At 47.1% G+C, this 27,437-nt stretch overlaps 1 long non-coding RNA gene across 1 annotated transcript; it reads right to left on the reverse strand.

The window, feature by feature from the left end:
* Positions 1–3,572: 3,572 nt before the first annotated feature.
* On the reverse strand, positions 3,573–27,100 carry LOC135377080 (uncharacterized). Its single transcript, XR_010418012.1, has 2 exons — positions 27,003–27,100; positions 3,573–3,812 (listed from the first exon to the last, which is right to left on the reverse strand). It is a non-coding gene; the product is annotated as an uncharacterized LOC135377080 (long non-coding RNA).
* Positions 27,101–27,437: the final 337 nt, after the last annotated feature.

Genomic DNA, 27,437 nt, shown 5'->3' on the forward strand with positions numbered 1-27,437 from the left:
CGCTCCGAGTTGCCAGTGTTTAACAAGAAAACGCGCCCAACGCAGTCTACCAGGAAAAAATATCACATGAAAACGAGAAAGAGTTTACTAAAACTTGACAACGTGTGAGTGGGTCGTACGACCAATCTTTACGTTCATAGAAGGATGGGAGGTTGCGAAGGGTAGCACAAAAATATTAAAAAAAAATATGCGGCTCAGCAAGAGTGGGGAATCAACACAGGAATGCACGAATTTGTAGATGAATGTGGCATCAGCAATTTGACGCCGCGATGACTGGCGGAGCAGCTTAAAGCGCCTCAAGAGACTTCAGTAGTCTAATTATTCAAAGCCAGGGACCTCCCGGAGGTTACAGTTGTGAAGAAAGTGAAGTGCGCGTTTCTGTACAGCCTCAAGGCGATTACTCTCGGTAACGTATAAGGGCGTTCTATGCTACAGATGCGTGCTCCAGTTGCGGTAGAACGAATGTCTTGTAGAGTTTAACAAAAATAGAACGGGTACCCAATACTTTACACGTACACGTTAAATAACCCAGTATCCGAAGAATAGAACAACGGACTGCAGCGACATGGTCATGGACATGATTAGTTTGTCGTCAAAAATAACTCCAAGGTCACGGACTGTATTACCCCGCGAAATTTCTGCGGTTTGCAGGTAAACAAAGACGGCAATGTTAGTGCCCATAGTTAGGAGTCCACTGAAGGTCCCAAAAGGGGTACTACCCATTTTAAATTTTTTTTTACGAAACTCATTTGAATTTTTATTTAAATAATGATCGGCAACCACTCATTCACACGGTGCGCACCTTGTAGGTGATATCGGACATATACTTGTAAAAAAGAAAGTTCGCCGATTGGTGCACCCGTTCGCGAATTATTTAGCCCGGGGAGTAACTGAGGCACCCGGTATATCTATTATCCCACCATGTGCTGCCTGGGAAGTAACGGCACGTGAAAATAATACACCTGGTCATTTTCCTTTTCGCGTGCAATAAGGCAAAAGTATGCGCCCTCTGTGAGTACAGTACGTTTAATTTTGCTCCGCCAGCGGAGTTTGGACTTTTAATCTGCTCCGTGAGGCGCCTCCGTTATACCTAGTAAGGAAGACGTAATCATGCAATATATAACCGTGCGCCGCGGATACACCTTTCGGCAATACAAAATAAGATCATAGCGCAATGTGAGGTGAGTGTTGAGAAACAATAACACTTGAAACATACCTGAGAGCCACTGCGTTTGGAACAATTTGCACATATGGAACTTGCATCGACTTCCCCGGCACTATTTGCAAACGCCATCTGTCAATTTTAAAATAACGTGGCAATGACGATGTGTCCGCCCTGCGCCCTTTGCCATCGTTGGCTCTGAAATGCCGCCGACGGGGCTACACTGCTGCCAGCAACAATGTGCGCTGCCGCGCTGCCCTGTCATGTGTCTTTTTGGCACGCATTTTGCTGTCTGTTTATGTAATGTCTGTGCATATTTGAAATCCGTCTGCTTGTTCCCAGCGTATCAGTAGCGTTTATAGTGAAGGAGAGCTGGCAGTGTAGGCTGGACTCAAGTGTCGTAATGTTTCCGTCGCTAGTAAACGCTGCACAAGTGTGCTTTGTCATGTTAAATATCCTGAACAGTAAACGCTCTCCTCTGTTTGTGCGTGTTTTTCGTGTTTTTTTTATCTTCAGAGCACACGGTACGCTAAATAATGATGTGGTATAATAGTCCGCTCTCACTGTTCGTACGACATTTCGAGGTGCATGCAAACAGGGTGTCTCAGAAAGCGTGTCATTGAATTGCAATAAAATAACTACACCACCTAGAATAATGCGCGCGGTTAACGGCGTTTGTTCTTACTAGGTTTTTGCCACCTACTGATGTTAATGTCTTGTAATGTAAGTGTAATTATGTAAATTTTTGCGAACTGAACTCGGGAATTTGCCAAGTTAATGTCACTTCACCCCGCCAATGTGAAGAGCGTGCCGAATTTACTCAAATTAATGGTAATTGACAGGGATATTGAGGGGTTACCCCACTGGAAAAAACAGCCGAACATCACGCTCTACGGAGCTCCCACAGGGTAGCTGGTGACAAATTTTCAGCGCAGTCGTTGTCAGTCCGACGAAAGGAGGTTGTAAACCCAGCACACACCGGCATCGTAGAAATAGATAACACAGGCGTAGCCTATCACATCCGGCTTCCGCTGGGATCATGCCCTCCCACTCCCAATTTGAGGAACTGTCACTTTTTCTACTATCACGTTGTGGGCTGGGTTTGCGACCTCCTTTCGTCGGACTGGCGGCGTTTGTGCACAAAAAGTCTTCGCTCGTTAGGCTTGGGTGCTCCGAAGAACATGATTTTCGACTATTTTTTCGATGGGATAGCTCCTGAATATGACTGTCTATTATCATGAATTTGAGTAAATTCGGCACCTTCTTCATATTGGTGTGCTGAAAAAGTGACCTTTACATGGCAAATTTCCGAGTTGAGCTCGCAAATGTTTACGCATTTTAACTTAAGTTATATGACATTCACATCAGCAGGTGACAAACACCTAGTAAAAATAAATGGGGTTGACCGCATGGTCCTACGTGGCGTAGTTTGTTTTATTATAATTCAATGACACTTTTTCTGAAATACAATGAAATATAATGCATAGCAACACTGCCACCATACGTGTATATCTTACAGCAATAAACCATAAATTAATTTAACATCACTTAAATGTTATCAATTGTATTTTATAAATTGTAAATAAAGAAATTTGTTATTAAATTAACAACACATTTTTAATATCCGATACTATAAGGCAATAATTGAAAGTACGGCAGAGTACCGTAAAATCTACAGCTCACCGTAATTATGATTACGCACACACTACCGTCTTATTTACGGTCATAATTACGGTATATTTCATTTGCGCCATATTAATTACACTACTTGGACAGTATTTACAATTAACGCAACTCGCCTGTTCCTTCTACGGCAAAAAGAGGGTTTTGACCACGAATGTTACGGCAACTTTTTACAGTGCACTACACCACATTGGTCTGTTATACACAACAGATAGGCTGACCAGATGCGACCCTTCAAACCTGGTTACTTTTACGGCTCTCAGGTAAGCCACATGATAAAGCATTTAAGTTGCGCATGTGGGACGGGATTGATGCAGTGCGTTACTAAATTTACGCATGTGTGTGTGTGTGTGTTTCTGTGTACCCACACTGGAATATAGAGGCAAATTATCTAACAGGCACTCGTACAAGGGCGTACGTTAACCAGCCTTTATTTTCTTTGTCCTTAAAAAGCCTTGATGCATCCCTCCATGGATTCTTCAGTCCCCAGCTTTGACTTGAACTTCGTTCACTTATTTCACACAGAATACGAGATTTTTTTTAAAAGAAAAAGAGCCTGCATGGTAAACGGGTGGTCGCGCTGTGTGTCGTCTTGATGTGTGGTACTGTACTTTGTCCAGTCATGCCCAGTCATGGAAGTATCGAGATTCAAGGGAGCGCATGTCTATGTGCTTCACTTTGTCGAAGTGTACACAAAATTGCCAAACAACAAATAAAAAACATGAAGGTGGCAAGCAAAGGAATTTTTACTTAGTTGTTTAACACTCTATTTCCGATGATTAGAAACTGTAGAAACTTCAACGTTTTTTGTCAGATTATATACTATCTGCTGTAATGGAAATGTCTTCGGATTTGCGGGCGGATTGTTTGCAGTCTTGATTGCCTTCCCGCAGTCGCCATTCATATCATCATCATTCAGTGTGTAGGTCATGACGCCACCATAGCCATTATTCACTATCCATTGCACCTGAGAAAAAATAACAACATAGTGAGGTTAATCATTAGTAGGCAGAGGTGTACAAGTGCTTCATGCTTACAAAAAGCACTGGTATAGTATGTAGCTCACTATCCAAATACAGGTGAATGTACCGGATGTATCTTGTGCTAAGATTTTATGTCTGTGTAGTCACTCCTGTCAAATTGCTGCGAATAATTGGTGAAAATTAAAAACCCACACTCTGCTTAGCATTTCATATAGCCCATACTTGCAGCTATGCGCGGGCCGCAGGCCCGGCCCGAACCCGGACTTCCTTGACTTACCCGGCCGGGCCCGGCACGACGGCTAAATACCTAGGCCGGGCGCGGCCCAAGCCTGAAGGATTCTAATTTTCTCTGCCCACGCCCGGCTCGAGCTTGATTCATTGATAGTCTACCCGGCCCAGCCCAGCCCGGCGATGTGTATCAGACCGGGCTAAATGTGACCGTGACTAGCTAACAGAAGGGTAAGAGAGGCTCGAGCACGACCTGGGCCAAGCAGTGTACTGGCCCGCGCCAGACTCGGGCCCATAATGGCCAACCCCGAGCCCTGTCCGGGCCCTCAAAAAAGCTTTGTCCGGCCCGGCCCAGCCCGGCCCGTGGACCTGTCTGGGCCAGGGGATCGGGCTTTAGTAAAAGCCTCGTGGGATCGGCTGACCCGTGGAATGACCCGTGAGACGGGCCGACTCGTGAGATCGGGTTTTGAGATTAGCCCAAGCCCGTGCAGTCTAGCCCATACCGTTGCATTCCTTCCCCTGGATGGCTCCACAATCGGAAACAGCGTTGCGGACGGCATTGAAAACAACGAAGTGCATCGAACTTGATGCACAAAACTGTTGTATAAAGCGATTTTCTATACAGACAAAAAATTATGATTGCAATGCGCAGTGTAAAACGGCGAAGGCGAAATATGAGAATGAAGGCAACCAAGTAGCACTCAAGCAGACGATTCTGATTTCGTAGGTATCGTCGGCAAATGTCTTCGAGTTATGCGACATAAGTAGTAATTGACAGAATGGTGTAAATGCAGGCTAGCTGGTGGATAAATTCCGTGGTAGGCAAGGCTGAGCGATGGGCAAGACATGTAAACAAACACAAACACGAAGGCTCAAGCCTAGAAGTCGAAGGCTAGAGCCTTCGTGTTTGTGTTTGTTTACGTGTCTTGCCCATCGCTCAGGCTTGCCTATCATTGAATAAGTAGTAAGTACTGGACTCTCATAGTTCACAACGCTCAACTGTCCTGAACACGATTTAATTAGCAATTAGAGCTAATTGCCCCCACGTTAATCAGCACACTCCAGGAAGCCACCACACTAATTGGGGAGCGTCTATCTCGTGTCCAGACCAGCTGAGCGTTGTGCACTACGAGAGTCCATAAAAATAAAAAATAGGTAGAAAATAAAATAAATAGATAGAAATAGAGTGGAGAGAAACAATTTATTCGAAAATCAACGATGCCGTCCCGAAAACCGCTCCGGAAAAGCCGAGTGACCAGCGCCCACCATGTTGGTACTTGGCACCCAGCAGTTGCAGAGATCGACGACAGGTGGCCAAGTAGTTGCAAGGCATCACACCAGAATCACTCGTTGGTCACCGTTAAACAAGTCTAGACACGGGGGCACGGTCAACATGCGAGAAGAGGAGCACGGTAAAACACCTCGGCAAATCGCTACACTTTTTCCCCCACGGCGACGGGTGTGACTGCTCCATCCGAGAGTCAGGCAGAAACTGAGCGGGCGCGAGGACTGTGGAGCAACCGAGCACACGTCTGCTCTCCGCGACAGCCAGCGAGCAACCGACTCGGGCGACGCGCCACGGGAGCTACGCACGCGCGCGCGGGCGCTCTTAGCGCCCTCTGGGCCGCCCACCCGCGGGTGGTTTCGGTTTCGGCTCTCCGCTCCTTCCGCTGCGCGCGCGGGCTCCTAGTGGCGATGGCGCGGCTTCTCAGTTTCGGTTTCATTCTCCTTTCTTTGCGCGCGTTTATCTGTAGAAAGGAAGAGCGCACCTCGCTCACATCATCAATACGTGAAGATGTTCGGCTACCACTTGTTACAAAATTGTTCCCGCACCCACGCTTCTTGGGAAGAAGTGGAGAAGGAATGTTTCAGCAGCGAAAGTCCCTAAAACGAGGTCATCATCACTGCTTTTCGCTACGTGATAGACATGGTAGGCTTTGGCAATATAGGAGAGAACTCGCCGGGGCTGCTGCAGGAGACGGTGCGTCGGATCTACGCCCGTTACAAGAACGTCTGCATAACGGTTCCGGACGGAAAGAGAGAGAAGCATGTCTCGACTAGAACTTTTATTCTCGATTATATGCGCGTGCAGCTCTTTATTCCGCGGTCACTCGATGCCTGACGTCGATGGTCTCGTGCTCTCTTCCGGGTTTTTCGTTGTTGCACAAAGAGGGAGTACTATCGTAATGTGATACGCGTCAAAACACCAGGAAAGCTTACCGTATTCGCAGCTTCCGTAAGGGAAGGAGTGTACGGCATCCACGAGATAGCGTTTGTCGTCATAGGGGACCAAGCTCTTCTTGAGTCTCGAAATGGTGTACATCGTTTGCTTTATACTCTGGATGGTGCACTGCTTCTGAGAGACCACCTTTTCATTGAACAGAGAATCTCGGAACACTTCGTGCTATAAATGTTTCCTCACCGCGTCTTTCTTAACTCCTTTCGCTCTCGCAATCTGTTTGTGTGTCCCAGCCAAGAGAATGCTGTACATTTTGGCTCAGATGGCTACGACTTCCTGAATAACTCCAACTCCCGTCTCGTCTTTGAAGTACCCCATCTGATTCGCGTGCTCGTCGTTGAAAAGCGGGTGGGCTGGTGGATAGGAGTACAGATCTAAGTCGTCCTGAATTTTCATCAGCTGCTCTTCCAGGCTTTCACACGTGAGAGAAAAAATTATGCTGTCTGTGTCGCTATAGATCAATTGCACTGCACACGTCAAGCGAGAAAAGAGCGACTTGTAGATGAAGCTGTACATTCGGACTTTGGATATCTCCAGAATGGCAAAGCCCACGTAAAGGTGGTGCGTGCATTTGATGCGGCGTTGTTTCATCTCGTACAAGATGCAATTATCACTCCGAATGTCAAAATGCTGACTGTCAACGGAGCTAGCGTTTCGGAGCCCGCTTTCTTTGTCGTAGGCTATAGCGTACCTTTTCATGCATCTCACATTTTGTATCGACTTATCGAACGTACTGTTCGCCATGGTTTTGTACAGAAGTCGCTCGAATTTTGTGGTCGCAGCATTCCTCAATGCGACGTTTCTCTGCACGAAATTTCGCAAAAAGTTGTCTTGGCGGAACGAGAGGATGCTGTGAAGTCGTTTTATTTTCATGCCCAACCTCACGTACAGAGCGAGCAATGCATAATGAACGACGTAACGTTCTTTGTCGTAGCACGTCAGCAAGAGTTTCTTTGTTGGAGGGGCATTTAGTGCCATCGCGTGTTTCAAGTGCTGCTGGTAGGGGGAGAGTTCGTTGTCGTCCACGCACCTGTGTTCGGGTGCGAGGGGAAAATCCCTGGTGAGCCCGTGCAGTTCTTCGGGATACGACAAATCTACCATGTACACGTAACCCACTTCCGAATGGTGAGGAATGCTGAGAAAATCGATCTCGCTCCACCTCGAAGGATCGACCCACTCAAAACCACCTGTCGGGAGATGGAAAGTCATTGCGTACGGGTACAAACTGTTCACGTCGAGGTACTGGATAAAAGTCTTTTCTTGCTGGGGATCGTAATTGTCGCACCCCTCGTGATTAGCCCGATAGTACCTGTGGAAGGTGTTACAAATACCTACCCTGATCCCCTTCTCGATCATTTCGTACATCTCGCGATCGCTCATGAGCTCGAGCTTGACTTCGGTGAGCTTCACAGTGGCGCTCCTCGCGTACCTGGTGAGGGACACGGTACGTAGGATATCTTTCCGTCTCTTGCGCTATCTTCCTGAAATACAGCACGACATCACAGAGCTGACAAGCGTCGAGCGTGACGTAGAGACGCGTGTAACCGCCGAGGTTCTGACATTCGAAAATCTTGAGGGCGTACTGATAGTCCTCGTCCGTGATCCCTTGGTCGTTCAGGTCACTTTTGAAAGCTCCCTTTGGCTGTAGTGCGGGCAAATTGTACACTTCAAAACTCTCGACGAAGGTGTACGGGTAAATGCCCTTCATGGGGAGGCACCAGAAACGGTCACCATACATTTGACAGGTACAGTGAAACGCGCTCTCGCCACCGCTTGCGAGCAGGGTTTCCACCAGGTTCGACAAGGACCGGTTGAAAAACTGCGTGGTATCTCGGAAATGGAGATCACCAATGTTGAACCCTCATCTTTTCCGACCTCGAAGCTAAAATCCACGGTTCGCCCAGATTTAGAACGTGCATGTGGCGGAGAAGGGAGCTCAAATCGTATTGCAGGTTGTGCATGCACACGACGAGTTCTTTGGTGTTATGACACGTAAGGTTACAAGTATCACACAGCGTCGCAACAAAATTTGAAGAACTGGACTCTACGAAGCGAGTGTGGTCGTGATGCGACACCTTCCGCGTGTGACAGTTAAATTCGATTCCACAAAATTCGCAGTGCGTCGTGCTCTGGTGTGGAAAGTGGTCTTCCATACTCATGACCAATGGCGCGGGACAACGGTTCAACGTTTCGATTTGATCGCTAAATCACTTGAGCGAGAGCAAGCATTTCTCTGCCGTGTTGGGTCCCAAATAGCCATCTAGGCCTAGTATTTTTCCGTCCCAACTTCTCTATACAACGATGTAGTACGAGCTCATCCTGTGCACACTCGCGCCGTCCTTAACGAGTGCATCCTTTTCCAAGACACTCTCCGTGTCCAACACCGCGAAATAGGAATAGAGATGCATGTACTGTATCTTGTTGAAGAAGACGCTCTCCCCTGCTTTTGGCATTTCGAGAATCACTTCGTTTACGTCTCGACACAGACGTTCATGCTGCTCGAACGCCTCTCTCGTTCCATAACTGCTCTTGCATTTCTCGCAATAAAAGTAGTCACTTCGTCCCATGAAAGTGCTAAATTTTCTGATTCCATAGAAATGCTCTCTAACCTCGAGCAGATGAACTTTATCTTTATAGAGCGCGCAGGGAACGCGTCCTGTTGTTATCGAACTCATCTGCTCGTCGAACACGTAGATGTACACGGAGATTTTGTTTTTTCTCTCCCAAAGGGAAATGTCTTCGTAAGTGACTGGGAAGCAGGGCGGCCAGTACGTTACGCGGTATCTGACATAATCGTTTGGGTTGTTCCTCAACGGATGCAAGAGTGCCAGCACGCTATACTTCAAACACTCATTTTCGTGATTTGGTGGATGTTTGACGTTTGTGAGAGTCTGTTTTTCTTTTGACCAGCTCAGGAAGCTCGATCGTGCACCCAATCCACTTCGGTTCCAAACGCGTTAGTTTTAAGTCGACACACTGGACGTCGTTAGAGGTGAAACCAGACCATTCTCTCGCATAGTTTTCTACGCGTTGCGAGGACTCCGCCATGGCAGCATTTGTCGCGTCTTCGAAATTCTTGGCGGTTATGAACCACTCTCATGTGAAGGTTCACGTGAAGGAGAAGAGAAGTCAACCCGTCGGCTCCGTCCTTAACCATGAGTGCTTTCGAGCACAGACAAAATTTGAAAGGCATGGGATATGCTTCCAGGACGCGCGTGATTGCTGGAGCTATGCTCGGTAGATAGAGTCACAAATCGTTGACGTTGTCGTCGTGCGGGGAACAGAGAAGCGTCTACCTAGTAGCCGTTCTGTCAAATGCCTCATCTGTGACAAAGAAAGGAAGGAAACACCTCTCCGTGACCGAGGGATGATTCTCTATGACATGTTCTCGTAATTCAGTGATTCTACGACCCTGGACAGGCCCATCTTCATTGCGAAATTCTGGGCTTGCATCTGATGATTCATCTCGAACCCTACCGGACAGAGAAATGAAATCTGCATACGACTGATCCCCTTCCCTCATGAGCAGTTCTGCACTGTCGTGTTCATCTAGGGGCTCGTCATCGTCGTCCGTTTCACTTATTACGAAAGGCGGACTACTAACTCTGTTGTCGTCGTCGTCATCTGAAAGGACGACAGGACAGTTACCGAGATTCTCTATTCTAGCTTCGTGCTCTCTTTCTACGGCCGCGAGCATGGCATCGATGGGGTCGTACTGACATATGAGACAGCGTGGCACTGCGGTCAAACAAAATTAGTACGAGATTCCCCCTCACGAAACAATGCTCACTTTTCCCTTCAGTTGAGGAATGCTTGAGATTGATGATGAGACAGGATGGGATGAGTCCCTGTGTGTGTTCAGTGTCATGCGGTGACAGCGGCTATCGCTTCCTGAAAAACAATGCCATACAGAGAATACACTCACACAGCTGAACCGATCAACTTACATTTTGCTCCACGAAACGTCTCACGTCGTAGATGAATGCCCCTCGTGGGCTTCCTATCAATCGTCGTAGAACCAGAGCACCTTTTATAGTCGCTACATCGCACTCCTCCTCCTCGCATTGCGACGGTGCTGTTTGTACTTTGACCACCCCGCCTTCCGTCTTTCGCGCCTTTTTTCTGTGCGATGTCGCATATGACAATGATACCATCGACGTTGTATAAAACGTTACACTAATGTCTAGCCTACACTCTGGGCCGACTTCTATATGACGACGAGAAGATCCAGTGTGGGATTTGAACCCAGGATCCTCCTACACTGGACGCGATACACTAACCACTAGTCTAATTCGTGCTGCATGACGCTTTTCTTATCGCGGGGCTCGTGTCTAAACACGTCAAAACATGTTCAAACACGTCTTAACAAGTCCAAACACGTTCAATGACGTCGTAGAGAGGGAGCGAGAGGAACTAGTGTGTCCAGGGACGAGTTCGACGGTTCGCCCGTGTCTGAACACGTTCAAACATGTTCAATGACGTCATAGAGAGTGAGAGAAAAAGCTTTACTATAAATGTCGAAGCGAACGTTTGATCGCCATCATGCTCAGCTTGGTAGATCCTCGTAAGTAATACCCATGTCGTCATCATCGTCGAAATGTTTGAAGAGTTTCGTTTCCAGTTTACCACACTTTTGCTGCGTGTGAAGTCGGTTTTTTCCCGCCTCACATATTTCGGGAGATTGGCAGCGCCCGCTTTTTCTGCACCAACTGCGGTGGATTGTGGTCAAAAGGTACGTCTCCTCATTATTTTTAATACGTTCTATAACCAGTCACTTTGTTTTTGTCAGAGCAAAGCTTTGGACGGACAGATTGATTCGCCCATTTCTCGGCTGTCGGACGGTACCGTTCGACGTTCGTTGCGAAGGACATCGACTATTGAAGGAAGATGGAGAAGATGGACCATCAGTGTCACTCTGTGACTGAAGAAGATTGTACGTGTGTTTAAGATAAAAACACGTGTTTCTCACGCTCCTTTCGTGCAGATTACGAATGGCTACTGACGGGAGATCTACCCCCGGTCCTAACCTTCAAGCCTCCTCCAAAGACCTTCTTTTTGCGGATCGGCGATCAACTGACCACCTGTCGTTGCGGTGGACTCTGGTCAAGAAACCCCAGCCATTGGTTAGACTCGAGCTTTCGTCCATATTTGGGCTGTCTTCCCGGCTACGAAACCAAAGCTGGAGCCTAATTCATGTGTAACCTCTCACGATGAATAAAAAAAAAGGTTGCGTATATACTCTCATTCCGTCTCAGTCATGACGCCCGAGCAGAGGTTTACAACCTTTGGCAAACGCGAATGTATCGGGACTTGCTGCTCTTACGCGATTATATTCACGGCGACGGCTGCGAGGGTGACTTTCGCTCGATTCTCAAGACGATACCCTTACGTCTGTTCACCGTCAGTGGGAAGATTGCAAAGAAAATGAAGTGTTTCGTAGAGTACAAGCTCGAGCTGTTGGAAAAGTATAGACGAGGAGAGGCAGTCGACCCGTGTCTCATCAATGCGGACTTCAACCGACCTATCGTCCATCGCTACTGGCTTCTCCACACATCCCTCGACGTCACGGTGACCGGTGACGAGCGTCGGGTCAGCAAGTTGGAAGATCGTTTCGCAAGCGTCTTGTGTATGTCACGAAAAAATAAATAGACTATTTTACGAAACGAGTTCGCTCACGAGGAGACGTTTTATTGTTTCGTCATTCTCTTCGAGGTTACAGGAAAATATGGATACACAATTTTTCAAGCTGTGGCGTTTCGACATGCGCGTGGTTACGCAGATACAAAAAAGCCCGCAGTAAGTCGAAAGAGGCGATTGAATACACAGGTCGTTATACTCGTCCACTAGTTAAGTCCTTCGAAGGTTTGCTTCGTTGGGGGAAGTCCGTAACTGTCGAAAAACACGGCAGACCCGTCGTAGTTTTTCAGGTAGAGCACCCAGTGCTGCCCGCGCTTTCTGCGCTCTTCCGTATTGATGATTAAATAGCCGGGCTTGTGTAAAACGAAGGCTTCGTCGGATGCGCAAATGCCTCTCAGCATGGAGGAAGCGAGGAGGTTCAGGGACACGAGTTCCAAGATTTCGCTCTTGTACATCTTTTCTATGGCAAGGTGACCGTATGGTCCTTGTCAACGCACATGAGCTTGGGACACTCTGAAGTCAAGAGGACGGTGACCGCGTGTGGAAGGGCTTTAGCGAAGCGTAATTGCGTGCGAACGTTTCCTTTTTGCCACTCGTTCAAATGCGAAGGAGAAGAACACTTCTCCACGTCCAAGTTGAAGTAGAGAAGGAACCCGTTCGTTTTAAATCGCTCGTAGCTGTACTTGAAATGTTTTTCACCCAGTTCTTGCAAGAAGTTAAAGTAGAGAATTTTGACGAGGTCGTTCTTAAAGTCGTACTCGGCTCGCACTTGCTGGCCGTCCACGGAGAGCACCGAATGAGACAGGTCGTAATGGCGGAATTTGTAGGGGTTCGATTGGATGTCGCCGAGAAAGTCGGGCGTGGCGAGCAGGGCGACGCATAATTTGGAAGGTACCCTTTCGGGATAAACGCAGTGATGGCCACTAACTACTTCTACAGTAGTTTAACTATAACTACTAACTACTTTGCGATTGAGTAGTTTAACTAGTAGTTCAACTACTTTTCAGGGGAGTAGTTAAAACTACTTCTTTAACTACTTAACGTTGTCCATCAACACCAATCCCTTGTAGTGTTCTTGGACACCTAAATATGAATCACAAGCAATGATAAGCTTTGGCTCAAGCCATTGCTACGATCGTCAAATACAAAGCTTGCGACGAAATTCTTTCTGTGCCTACGCGATAAACTAAATTGCAGAATTATTTCACAGCAAATGAGGCTTCACTAGACAAGCAATATTTATTTATTTATTCACATACCCCAAAGGCCATACCCTGCATAGGGGACACCAGATGATACGTGACAAAAGGACGAGGAATGGTTGTTCACGAAAGTGGACTGGAGGCGGTCAGTTAAGAACATATGAATCCAGGAGAGAACATGTGCATCAAGGCCTAGTTGTGAGAGTTTTACCATTAATCTAGCGCGCGGTACAGAATCAAAGGCTTTAGCAAAGTCCAGGAACACGGCATCTGTTTGAGTAGAACTGTCCATATTCGAGTGGAGGTCGTGGATAAAACGAGCTAGTTGTGTTTCACACGAGAAATTTTTACGGAAGCCATGCTGGGAGGGGGAAAAGTAAGCATTTGACTCTATGAAGTTGATTACCTACGAATACATAATGTGTTCCATGATTTTGCAGGGGACGCTGGTAATGGAGATTGGTCTATAGTTCAACCGTGAATGAGTGACACCACTTTTATGCACTGGTATTATCATTCCCCGACGCCAGTCTTCTGGCAGAACTGAACTATTAAGTAGGAAGGGAGTTGCCTCATGACAGAAGCCGCCGATATTTCGAACAGAGACTGTTCTTTTTCTGGGCACAGTCCTCATCACTAGCATGGTATTTAAAGGGTTAGGTGTGACGTGTTTAAAGGTTTATGCGAATTGTCCCTTTAAACCATGCCAATGATGAGGACGGTGCCCAGAAGAAGAGCAGTCTCTGTTCGAAATATCGGCGGTTTCTGTCCTGAGGCAACTCCCTTCCTACATCTCTACCGGTTCGCTGGATTTCTACCCATCTATGAACTATTAAGTGATTGTTGGAATATTGCAGCAAGAAATCTGCTCGAGTGAGCCTTTGTGTTTTTAAGAATTTTGCTGTTTATTCCATCGAAACCAGCAGAGGAGGAAACCTAGATGGAAGAGATAATATTTTCACTGCCAGCAGGAGATATCGCTATCGGTGACATGCTATTGAAGATCGATGTGGGAGGCGCGGCAGTTGTGTCTTCGTTGGTGAACACGCTTGCAAATGCGTTGTTGAAGATAAGAGAATTGTTGGTTACCTCTAAGAAAATTACTATCACGGTCTTTCAGTTGGATGTTTACCGATGGAGATTTTGGGTTTATAACTTTGTAGAACGCTTTGGGGTTATACTTCAAGAGGTTAACGAGGCCCTCGCTATAGAACATGCGTTTCGAAGAAGTCACCAATGATTTGTATTTCCGGGCGCACTCTTGATACTTTAGCAGTGATGATGCAGACTTAAAGCACTTAGCAAGCCTGTACAGACGTTTCTTTTTACGGGCGAGCAGTTTGATTTCATGACTGTACCATGGGGCATGACAATGTGTCTTGATGAGAATGGAGGGTATATAGGCTTCAATAAGTGCATTAATTTCGAATTTGTATAAATACCAGTTTTCCTCGACTGTTCGTACTTCAAAATTAGCGAGAAAGTTAGCCAAGTACTTGGATAATTCAGAATTTATTTGGTCGTAGTTACCCTTATCGTATAATCTTATGCGTATGCACGAGGAACGACGGGGCACGCTGGGGACAAATATTGTAAAGTGTAGTACTTTGTCATCACTCAAGGCGCATGGAGAAAATACAGAACCTACTATATCTGGGTCGTTAGTGAGGATTAGGTCTAGGATGTTTGATGAGGTGGGAGTTATACGGGTGGGTTCATGAACCACCTGATGAAGGTCAAACACATGACACAAATCAATGAAAGAACGTTCTTCACTGCCAGAGGCTGAGGTGGATCTCCAATTAATTGAGGGGTAGTTGAAATCACCAAGAAGAATAACCTTTGAATTTGGGAATTTGGGAAATATATGATGTAGTGATTTGTGTAATTCTGGGATGAATGCATCACAGCGATAGAAGGTAAAGCCAGGACACTCTGGTAACAGCTCACTGTCTCTTATATCTGGCGATAACCAAGTTTCAGTAAGTGCAACAGGGTCACATTCACAGGATTGCAACAAACTACACAAATCCTTACGCTTTGGAATCAAACTGCGGACGTTACAAAAAACAAACAAACAGATAAAGCATGTGCGGTAGTATAGTGGTGGGAAACAGAACAGATCAGCTATGGTGTACGTTCAACAACCTGTTCTAAACATTGTTTTAAAGCAACCTGTTTTAAGGCATTAAAACTGAAGATTTAGTACACATGGACGACACAGTTGCTCTGCACCTCCGTTCTCATCAAACAAGTAGCTCAAGGTAAAAGTCGGACGCACAATCGTGCCGTAAACGTTGCGGCAAAATCGGAAGTAGTTGGCGTCTTCAGTAACCTAACTACTGTAGTTAACTACTTCAAATAGTAGTTTAACTAGTAGTTGCCACTACATTTCTGCAAGTAGTTGATAACTACTTTTTAACTACAATCAGGTAGTTTAACTAGTAGTTTAACTACATGTAGTTAACTACTGGCCATCACTGGATAAACGTTTTCAAAGTGAGCGTCCAAGCTCCCGGCACTCAAACTCCGCACTTTGGTTTCCAATCCGCGTAACACATAGATGGCCGGCGTGGTCTGAAGCCGCCGCTCGTATTCCAAAAAGAGGGAAGGTGCCAGCGTCACTTTTTCAAGTGTAACGTCATTTCTTTGGTGTCCACCTCGTAATTGTATTTTTTCTTGTCGTTGGGGACCGATATGAGTTTAAATTCGTCGTTGTTTAACAGGAAAACGACGCGAATTTCGACGGCAGGTATCATAACACGCAGCTGTTGAAATAGGTTCGTATTGATCTGTCCGACCAGGTTAAAGTATTTTCCACCCTTCGTCGCTTCGTAACGTTGTTTCGGACCGCGAGACGAGACGTCGTAATTGTTCTTTAAATGTTCGTCGTCCTCGACACGGTTCAGCCGCGTGCACGGTTGCTTGAGCCAGGGGCGTGGAATGAAGCATGACGTCCAAAATACTCCTGTAGGCGAACAACTCGTTGGAACTGACGAGCTTGTTGTTCGCATAAACGGTGACCGTCTTCAACATGCTGCTCAACAGATGATTTATTGGGAAAACGACATTTTTCTCGTCAATTTCTTCCCTGTCGTCGCGAACAATGCGCGCGTTGAAAGACACGAAGCTACCGTAGAGATCCAACTGTGCCCTTTGTAGATTTTGAATAGAAAATTCCATCACGGAATTATTTACCCCGTTGAATAGATAAAAGAGTTGGTACGAAGTATCTTCCACGCCGTATTGAATGGAAGGGTATTCGAATATCATCACGTCACTCGTAAGACAATGCGGTGACCGTTGCGTCTGTATTTTTCCTTTTGTTGACGTCATGATGGACGGAGCGCGCAGTGGATGTGTGACCTTCACTGCGTACCAAAGATATCTGCAGGTGCGTCGTGTGTCGGCGCCTTTTGTTGTCTTTTGCGACGTTTCTTTCCATTGTTGTTTCCAGAGCCCTCCATGGAATCCAGCACGCCTCTCCCTGTTGCTATGGCCGTCCTTTTTACTGCGCGCGATATTCTTTCGCCGTCGGCCAAATTCCGCGCGAAGCGCTTCAACGTTCTCTTGGCGATCGGTTTTATTTGCTGCCACATGGGAATGATGAACTTGGATATGTCGCTCAACACATTGCCCCCTCGTTGGAAAAGGGGTCCCGTGTACACGGGAATTATTTTGGGGGAATTACGGTGCATATTTGAAATGCAACGTAAAATTGGTTCTACCTTCGGACCGCAACAGTAAACGTCTTCCCGTTTCATCCGCGAGAACAGTCGTCACTCAGGGAATTTCGAATTGAGACAGGTGCAAATACTGGATGTTGTCTAACGTTTAGGTGACGACGTGCTTGTCTTTCTCGTAATAAAAGGGTAGTATTTTTAATATCGCTTTTTCCCGCTCCCTACGTATGTGGGTTCCACGATATCCGTGTGGACGATTATGTTGTGAAATGGGGGTTCCAGGAGTACCTCGACGGAGCTCGTAGCATCCTCCTCCCCCGTGAACACGGTACGCGATTCCAAGCCCAAAAGCACGGCCAGGTACTCGGAAACTCTTAAGGGGAAGGTGCCCTCGAAAGCCGAATTTTACATTTCTGTTCGGTTCCGTCGAAGCTGAAGCGCGCGCGTTCGACTATGCGCTGGCTAATCGCATCCAGGCGTGCTTGCGGCGTCGCTGCTCGGAACCCAACTGTTGTGTTCTTTGTCGTAACCGAACCAGTGAACCAAGGAGAAGCTCTGACCGTTCACTTGCTTCTTCTCAGCACTTTCGTTACTGGCCAAGGCTGATTGGCATATCGGGTTACGATGAGTACCTCCTCCGGGTAGAAAGATCCGTCCACTTCCTTACCCCGGTAATCTTCCAGGTGCACGACGGGAGGGGAGGTGTCTCTCAGGCGGGAGACGGTGAAAATCTGAGGCGACCAACTCCCTTCCGAGCTCTTATGAAAACCTTTTCTGTGTAGTAGGACCCTCACTTTATCCCCCACATTGAGCTTCTTTTTGACGGAGGGTACCACGGGCTTCCCATTTATCTTATTGAACAGCTCCAATTCGTTTTCAGGTATGACGTCGGATGGGCTGATGCCCAAAGTCTTGTGTTTGGTGTTGTAGTCGCGCACGATATTGGGAAGCGCGGAAACGAAGTGGTACTCTAAAATAACGGAATATTCTGTCGCATAAAGTGCGTATCACCCGTTCTGCCTGCGATGCTTTGATTACTGGAGAGAAGGTAGAATACATGTGGACCTTCTTTCATGACAGATACTCCTTGACGGCCTTGTTGTAGAATTCCCCTCCTCTGTCGCAAAAAATGCGTGTAGGTGCATTACCTCCCCGAAAAAGTTGTATCATGGCCCTTTTCATTTCGGCGGGGCGTTTCGTCTTTAGAAGGAGGGTGCGCAGAAAGCGGGAGAGGGAATCGATCGCCGTGAGAATATAGCGGAAGCCACCGTTGAATCTCTTGTATTTTGAAAAGTCGGCGAGGTGCATTTGCCACACGTCGTTGATTTTGAGCGCGATGAAGCGTCTCCCATTAAACTTTCTTCTGACCGGATGGTGAAGCGTGCAGGCGTCGAGCTTTGTGAGAATGGCAAGAGCCTTCTTTTTGCTCAAGTGATGCGATTTTCTATAGCGGTCCACACCCCCCAAACCACCCTCTGGTTTCTCCATATCCCTCCATAAGTCGTCCACGCAATGGAGGCCTGCTGCTGCTGCTGTTGAGGCTCGCGAGATTTGGGTAGAGAAATCAGGTGCAATAGTTTCGAGACTTTGGGGAACCAGGAAGGTTTCTTCCCGTCTTACATTGCAACAAATAATTGAAGAGTTCGTAAACGGAGGAGTGCCTGATGGGCTTGCCCGACACAGAGACACAACCCTCGCGATCCCAGGAAAGAACCTTCTTTAATTCTGAGACGACCCTTTCCGCTTCCTCTTCGTCCACCTCTGGAGAGAGGAGCGAATAGTCAAAGTCTTTTGTAGCGTCGGACGCCTTGTTTTTATTGTCATAGGGGTCAAATCCGTACTGCTTGAGTACGCGATACAGTGCTTGCAGTATGAGTTTCACTTTGACGTCGTCACTCTCCTTCGAGGAAAGAATGTTTCCGATGGAGGAGGAGGTGGTCACTTCAATTGTCTTGGCCATTAGCGAAAAGGTTCAACACGGCGGAAAGTAGGAGAGGAAGCACCGACGAAAGAACGCTATGTCCTCGCTGCTGAGACAAATAGCGCTTCAAACGTTGCGGATTCTTGTGAATCTTTTTGTAGGCAAGCCGTCGTAAGAAGCGTTTGTGCTTCTTCAAACGCGCGAACGTGTCTGGAGCTAGAGCCACCTTTCCGTTCAATACATTGAGGCAAGTTTCGGAGAGGTGTTTTATGTCGGACGAAGAAGAACGTCTCAAGACGTCGCGACGACGCGGAGGGGCTAGAGTAGAGAGTACTTTGAGTAAAGTGAGGTGAGGGCGGAGGTTCATTTTGGAGCGTAGATATATTGACGTTCTCCCGGAAAGATATTGCTACGCAACCTGTGGTCCTCGTGCGTATAGTTGTGAAGATCCACGAGTAAATAAGCGTGGGGCGACGACATCGCTTGTTTATATGCGTCCCGAAAATACTCCAATCTTTTTCTGCCAAATAGCTGTTGGCCTAAATGTTCCATCTGGTGCACGCTGCGCACGGTGCGCCACAGGACGACGTAATTGGCGTTGTAGGATATAGTTCTAAAATGGATACTGTCGAAAAAGATGTTTTGAAGAAGTAAGAAGATCGACGCGTTGGTGTGGTGAGAGCCCCGAATCAAAAGATCGGTCACCTCCTTCAAGTAACCGGCGTCAGTCATGTGATCGTCGACGACGATCAGCGTAGCGCGCGACGTGTCCCACTCTCGCGGTAGCTCCTTGGTAAATTTTACGGAGTCCACAAATTCGTCCTGCATGCTCGACGAAGCATATTTCTGCTCGTAGAATATTTGTGACGGAGGCTTGACCACCACGTCATTCAAGTTCGCAACGAAAGTAGATTTGCCGGACATGGAGGGCCGCTTAACATACAGCGAAAGGAATGACGGAAACGAAAAGGTTCGGGGGAAGACATGTTGCGTGCGTACACGTTGTGTGAAGAAAAAGAAGAGACTGAGAAGAGGAATGCATTGCTTTTATTTACACGTCATTGTCGTCCTCTAGATCGGAACTGCGTTCCCAATACAGATAATTCAAGCTAAAGTTGGGCTTCTTTTTCGTCAGTCTGTCCGCCGCTAAGATGCGGTCGAGTGTCTTCATGTTGTCCTGACACATTTCTTGACGTGCTTGCAACCATTCCAGGCGGTGGACTTGAAAGGCCGCTTGAAAGACGCCAAAAGGCCTCCACGATGCCACGAATAAACTCACGAAGTTCTTCGTTTTTTGTCTTTCCTCGCCGACGAGAAACGCAGGAGAATAAACCACACATGGCGTTTTCCAGGTATCGGTCAGAATGATGACGCGAGCACGCAACGCGCTGCCTTTATACAGATAAACGCGCACAAAGAAAGGAGAGCGAAACCGAAACTGAGAAGCGCATCGGAAGAAGCGGAGAGCCGAAGGCGAAACCACCCGCGGGCGGGCGGCGCAGAGTGCGCTAGGAGCGAGCTCGCATGCGTAGCTGCCGCGGCGCGTCGTCCCAGTCAGTTGCTCGGTGGCTGTAGCGGAGAGCTGACGTGCGCTCGGTTGCTCCGCAGTTCCCGCGCCCGCTCAGTTTCTGCTTGACTCTCAGATGGAGCAGTCGCACCCGTTGCGGTGGGGGAAAAGGTGAGTGATTTGCCGCGTTGTTTTTCCGCGCTCCTTTTCTCGCATGTTTGCCGTGCCCCCATGTTTAGACTTGTTTAGCGGTGACCAACAAGTGATTTGCCAATGTTTGACTGCGCTCGTGTTAAGCCTTTTCTCGCCGTACGCGCGCATGTTTAGACTTGTTCAGCAGTGACCAAGCCTTTTCTCCGTGTTGACGCACGTTTAGTGGTTCCCGCCTTGTGTTAGCTGCATAGTGTTGTGACGCTGTGATTAGGCCTAGTCGATTGCCTTTTCCCAGATGTGTACTGTTTTCTCCGTGCTGCTTAGCAGTAGCGGTTAGACCTTTTCTCTCGCATGCCTAGACTTGTTGAGCAGTGTTGGCATTTTCTATCTGCCGCTAGTATCTTGCTCTGTCTTTCTCGCATAGAGCTATGATGGTGGGGCCATCTGGTGTGAATCCTTGCAACTACTTGGACACCTGTCGTCGATCACTGCAACTGCTGGGTGCCTACTACCAACATGGCGGGCGCTGGTCACTCGGGTCTTCCGGAGTGGTTTCTTCGGGACGGCATCGTTGATTTTCGAATAAATTGATTCTCTCCACTCTATTTCTATCTATTTATTTTATTTTCTACCTATTTTTTTATTTTGATGGACTCTCGTAGTGCACAACGCTCAGCTGTTCTGGACACGAGATAGACGCTCCCCAATTAGTGCAATGGCTCCCTGGAGGGTGCTGATTAATGTGGGGGGCCCAATTAGCTCTAATTGCTAATTAAATCGTGTTCAGGACAGTTGAGCGTTGTGAACTATGAGAGTCCAGTACTTACTAGTGACATACACTTTTTTCATCTTATCGTTCACTGTTTTCTGATTGTTTACTGTGTATTCACCTGCTGTCCTAACATGTATATACCGCTTTCCAACTTTATTCACAATGCGCCAACTAAGTGTACAGGAGCGCACAGGCGTAGTCCACGGGTACACGAAGCTAAGAATTCTTGCACTCGTGGAAAGAAAATCAAGACCTACATACAGCCGGCCTACGCCGTAGCACCACACCATAAGAAGATGGGCAAAGCGCTTCACCCAGAAAAGGTAAGCTTCGGTCAAGAACAAAAGGCATGATTATCCGAACATAACTCGCCAACGTCGTGTTGGGGACATTTAAGGACCGTTCAGGCATGCGCACAATCAAGGCAGCGCGATTGTTCGGCGCAGGAAAAACTACGTTGTAAAGCGTCATCAACGGCCGTTCTTTCTTTACGTACAAATTGTAAATGCTTAACGCTCTGGTGAGGATATTGTGACCGCTGTACGCAATTGTGCGGTGGCGAGCTGCGGCGCATTCCTGACAGTCCACTATGACCAGAATTCAGGGACACGACACAGAAAGTCGGCTTCGCGTGAGAGCAGACAACCATGCAAGAAAGCCGACTTGACAGATTTTCACTAGGATATCGAAAGAAGAAAAATTCGGGGAGGGACGAGGAGGAGAGATAAGAAAGAGAACTTTTAACGTCATCTGCACGGCAATAACACTGTGGCCACGCGGGGCACGCACGAGAGTTCGTGCTCAGGTACAAAAAAATGCAACGCGTGGCTCAGAATTGAAACATGCATCAAGCCTTTTCTGTTGGTTGAATGTCGTTGCGAAATCAAAAATCGCGCTATAGAAGCTCGTGAAGCGAAATGATTGGTCCGCGTGAGAAAGGCACGATCTTAATATTAATAATTGGTGGCGCCGACTATGATCATGAGAGACGCCACCGTAGATAGATTGGTCTATTTGTGAACAATTTCATGATGCAAAGGCAGCTATGGCCTTAGTGTAACCTTTAGTGGAAATTAATATATACATGAACGATGTACTCGAGAATATTTTGTATTGCAATTAAAAAAAAGAGTAGACAGGGACATCCAGAGATCGCTATTGCAGACATTTACGGGATCACTTATTTTTAGTACATACCCGACGTAACCACTCGCGACAGTAAGCAAACAAGAAAATGAGCCAGCAGCTGGGAGTCCTTTTTCAATGTGGTCGCAGTTATGTGGCTGTCTTCACCTATCTTCGAATGAAGCGGTAGCATACGTTTCTCGGTGCTTATCATCACTCTTATACGGTGTTTTATGAAGGCCTGAATTATGAAGGTTGAATTATTCGGAAACAAGTGGCGATATCTACATATCTAAAAGATTTCTTTTTAATGAGCATAGCAATTAGCATGCGCTCATTAATTAAATAAAAAGCCCGTTTTTACTGGACGCTTCCGGAACCTCTATTTTATTAAAAAAAGCCGCGTCGACACTTGGTGATTTTCTCCAGTAATTAATTGATTGAATTAGTTCAATTGATTGATTGATTGATTAAGATAACCGGTCCTACATTTGAGTCCCAAATTCTTGTCTGTATGGATCTTACTTTCATCTTGAAGACCCCAATACATCTATGGTAGAGGCTAGCGCTCCAATAGTCCCAACGAAATAAAAGACGACGGTAGTTTCGTTTTCCGAAACACACGGACTCGGGCCGCGCATGAGCGCATGGGCAAGTGCATTTGTTATATGGCTACGTCGGTGGCATCAATTTTAGTGCAGTCTTGTTGACCACACTCGCTTAAAGCCTTCGCCTTCTCCGCTGAGTCTTGACCAAGTCTACCCTCACACAAATTTCGAGCCGTCACTCAGGACTCGACGGTAGGATGATTCTGCCAGTAATTCTCAACAGCAGACCCCCGAGCTGGATTGCACAACTCATCGATTCTATCACCTGCTCTCCACGACTTGAATCGACACCGAGCTGCGGTCCGGGGGAGGTTCCGTCACATCACATGCCACACCTCCGGAGACAGCATCCCACGTTGAAGTGTTTTTTCGACATCACATACCATGAAAGGCATGTTCTTAAAACGTGCTTCTGATCAGTGCCGTCTGTACCAATGTCCAGCGACAGAGCAATCTACACAACTGCTCTAAGGCATGCGCTAGCTGCTGGGCTGTCGCAGGCACACAGGAGCTGCAACTACGCAAGTTAAGCTCGTTAACGAAAGAGTCACATTGGCGAATGTTCAGCCGATCTGCTTCTACAGGGACAGGCATGAACTAATCCATGCTTCTAGTTGTGGACGACACTGTGTGCAACACTCAGTCTACTGTGCTATCTTATCGAAACTACTAAATTACGTCGCGCCTACGGTGGTGATCTGCAGGCAGGTAAAGCTAATTTTATGAGCAAGTGTACCTGAATTCTAAGATTGTGTGTATTCTTCAAACGAAGGCATGTCCTCTCAGCTCAGCAAAAACATGCATTGTTGCGCTTTCGGGTTCTTCATATTTAGGACTGTCACACTTTTTGTTTCTAGCCGTCTTCACAATGTATTTAAATTGAACCAGACTATAATTGAAGAAGTTGAGCCCGCATTAGGCTCAACAGAATATTTCTTATATTCACCTATACAGTGCCCCATCCGATAATGGAGTGCCTTGTCATCGAATGTTGCTCATATACTATTTCTTACTGTGCTTTTGTTAAGCTGTGCGACCTTGTACAAATCCCCTGATGTAGCGCTTATAAAGTACTTCAGGTATAATAAATGCAATAAAAAATACTATGATATCTGTATAAAAAAAGTACCACACCAAGGATTGAACCCAAGAACGCAAACCCACAACGCGTTCACTATACCACGAGACCAGCAACGCAACAACACAGCGGAATAATTTGGTTAGAAATACTCTGAAAGCCATCGCAGGCCTATCGTGTACTTTTTTCGTCGTTGGAAAAAAATTAGGACCTCCTGCAACTGCGCATAAAGTTGCAAAGTGCACAAGACAGGCCAGTCTTTCATGTCCAATGTGGACACTTTTGGGGGAAGCCCTGGTTTTGACGTAATTTAAGGATTAAGACACGCCAATGTATTCTGCAATGAAGCCAACACGGCGAAAATAAGTCCCTCAGGAAAAAAAGTGTGATGGTCTCGAGCTACCAATCTACTTGTGGACAATCCAGGAACCTTCTGCCGTCACGCCTAGATGTGGACACTTTTTCCAAACCCTCAGTACTAATGGATATTTTATGGAAAGCAGACGGAATGTATAGCCTCAATGGAGGGCATCGAGTTCGCAGGTTAAGCCAACTTTAAGAGTAGGTGTCCCGCAATTCTGGGAACTTGGAGCTCGTTTTGTTTAGCGACGACGCCAACATCATCTCAATGGTCACGCAAATGGCCATAACTGGTCACTGGTCCGCAAACAACGTATGTTGGGCGTTACAATGTCCTCTGCAGTCTGCGAAGGACGTTGCTTGCGAGACGCTTGCGAGAACTACCTCACCAATCTCAAACACGAGTTCTTGCCACAGCAGAAGCTCTATACACATGCTGAAAGATATGTGCACGGCGTTCAAAGTGCAAGAGATCAACAAAATCAAATAGAGAGGTCGAATTATAAAAGCTCCCAAGATGTCTGATACCACCAGGACGGAACAGCTCACAAAGAAAAGCAATTGCATTTCTTTACCGAGGAAGAACTGACACATTACATAAGTTGTCTCGCGAGCGCCCACAAATTCGAGTGTCCTGTTCGCCTGTTAGTCAAAATGAAGGGTGAGCGTGTCTAAGTTTAATTCGATGCGTGCACAAACAACACTGAAATGATGAATTGCATGTCGTATTAACTCACCATGAAGATGATGCATCTGTTTCTTACTGCTTTTGGTTTCAGACATGCACTTGGTCCATCGAAAATCGAACTTATACACTAATACACCATTCCGCGTTACCCTCTCATCCAGGTGACATACCGCGATTGGAGTAAGATGGCAAGACGTTGGCCTACAGGCTGGTTTCTTCGTACGGATCTGTCCCCTCGCCGACAATTTGCCATACCTCGCTCTGCCTATCACTATGCAACATTGCGCCAACGTTCGCTGGCCGAAGGACTCGCTGGCGAGATGTGATCTGACTTTTTGCCAACCGCTGGCCATCGGCCATATTGCTTGCACCCGTCGTATGCTAGCGTTGCGTCCAGCATGTTTCGACATGCTGGATTCTTCAGAACTCGTTGGCCGACCGCATACCACGCATCGTTATGCCGTGCGGTTGCCAACGTCGTATGAGCGTTGATTGACCGACCGCTTACCAAGCATTGCTCTTCCGCGCACTTACCGACATGGCATAAACGTTCGTTGGCCGACTGATTGCCAAGGGCGGTTGTATCGTCCTCTGGCTAACATCGTGCCACTGTTGGTTGGCCGACGGCTCGTTGACCCATCAGCATCCAATATTTGCCCAACCCTCGGCCCAGCCATCGGCCATTGCTTGCTTGGGGAAGTCATTCAGGACCGGATTCAGGACCAGACACCACCACATTGGAACCGGTGCGTTCACTAGTGGCTGGACAAACCATTCACTCGGCGGTGGGTGAGCAGGGGCTCGCATAACATGGAGCGGCCTCCCGGATCCTCAGATCTTACCCCATGTGACTCCTTTTTTTTAGGAGGGGGGGGGATTACGTCAAACACCAGGTGTATCGCGACAGAATCAACACGGTGGGAGATTTCGATCAAATGATTGAGCAAGCGTTTCGTTACATAGATGATGGCATCATCAACAGTATCATCATTTTTCGGTTGGTGAGAGAGCCTACCGAAGGAATGTGAACTGAAAGTGTGTGAGTCGCAGCAAGACGCTGCATCAATGATGTTCGCGGGGCGTATGTTGATGCATAAGGACCTTCGCAAACGGCTACAAGAGGTTTCCATTTCGAAAAGGCCCTCTTCTTGGCCAACCATTTGGTGTCATGAAGCGAGGCGGTCCTGTCGCCAAAGACCCTTCGGTCGCTCCTTTATGTGGCGTGCTAGTGCTCAAGGGCGCTGACTGATTGGCCTTGCCCCTAGTGTCGCTTTCTCGAATTTGCAGGGAGTGAATTCCGGCGTCGTCAACATCCGTCTTCTGCTCTTGTCATGCATCGCAGCAAACTGCACAGAAACTACTCCACTAATTGACGTCACACATTCAGCATTCTTGTCGAACGAGTAAAACGAGTAAAACGTTACCTTACTTTTTGAACTGACAGGGTCAGATGCGACCGTGCCTGCAAGCATTTGCATCGGGAATAAATCCTATGATGCAAAAATACTCCAAAAGCCGGAAGACGACATAACTAGACAAAAAAGTAGAGAACTCCGACTTAACATAACCTAATAACAAGGTTTACGCAGACGTTTCGTCCGTCATGCGACGGACATCATCAGTGCCAAACTGAATGAGAGATTACACACCCGGTCGCTATTTAAATTAGCGCCAATTAAACAGCGACCGGTTGTGTAATCTCTCATTAAATAGCGACCGGTTGTGTAATCGCTCATTCAGCTTGGCACTGATGATGTCCGCATGACGGACGAAACGTCTGAGTAAACCTTGTTATTTTGTTAAGTCGGAGTTATCTACTTTTTTTTGTATAAATCCTTGAGTTGAGGGAGTCAGCAGTCGTTCTGTTTGCTGCTTCTTCTTCATTGTGCGTGCCATTGCTGCTGCTTATATCCCAGCATGTGGAAATCCCAACTGACACAGGTTACCACATGAGTACAAAATAAAAGGCTTACCTTGTCACGAACACTATCTTCGTCGTCGTAAGAGACCCATTGGTCACCTTTGTATGCATACGGCGTGTGGCTGGCGTTATCCCACTCCTTTTTAGTACCGCTTTGCGCGAGGAAATGGCACGTCTGTAAGATGCAAAGCAGCCGTTGTACACACTACTGTGTCCCACTTGAATCCCAACTGGGACCCATGCTAGCGACATAACCCTTAGATACAGCCCTTAGTACATAAGCGCCAGCCTCTTCCAGCTCGCACGCTCAGAGAACTAAATCGACGGTTTGCACCAGTATACTAACACGTTGCTGATGTTGGACATTCGCATCCCGCTGTACCCTGCATTAGAACAGGGCCTTTATTGAGCTCAATTTACTCAAAGGCATAATTACACTGTAGCGAGCACACTTCTGAGAGTTTTTGTGAAATACTTGCGTTTGTGC

The sequence above is a fragment of the Ornithodoros turicata genome, chromosome 1 (assembly GCF_037126465.1).
Source record: "Ornithodoros turicata isolate Travis chromosome 1, ASM3712646v1, whole genome shotgun sequence".
Taxonomy (NCBI): domain Eukaryota; kingdom Metazoa; phylum Arthropoda; class Arachnida; order Ixodida; family Argasidae; genus Ornithodoros; species Ornithodoros turicata.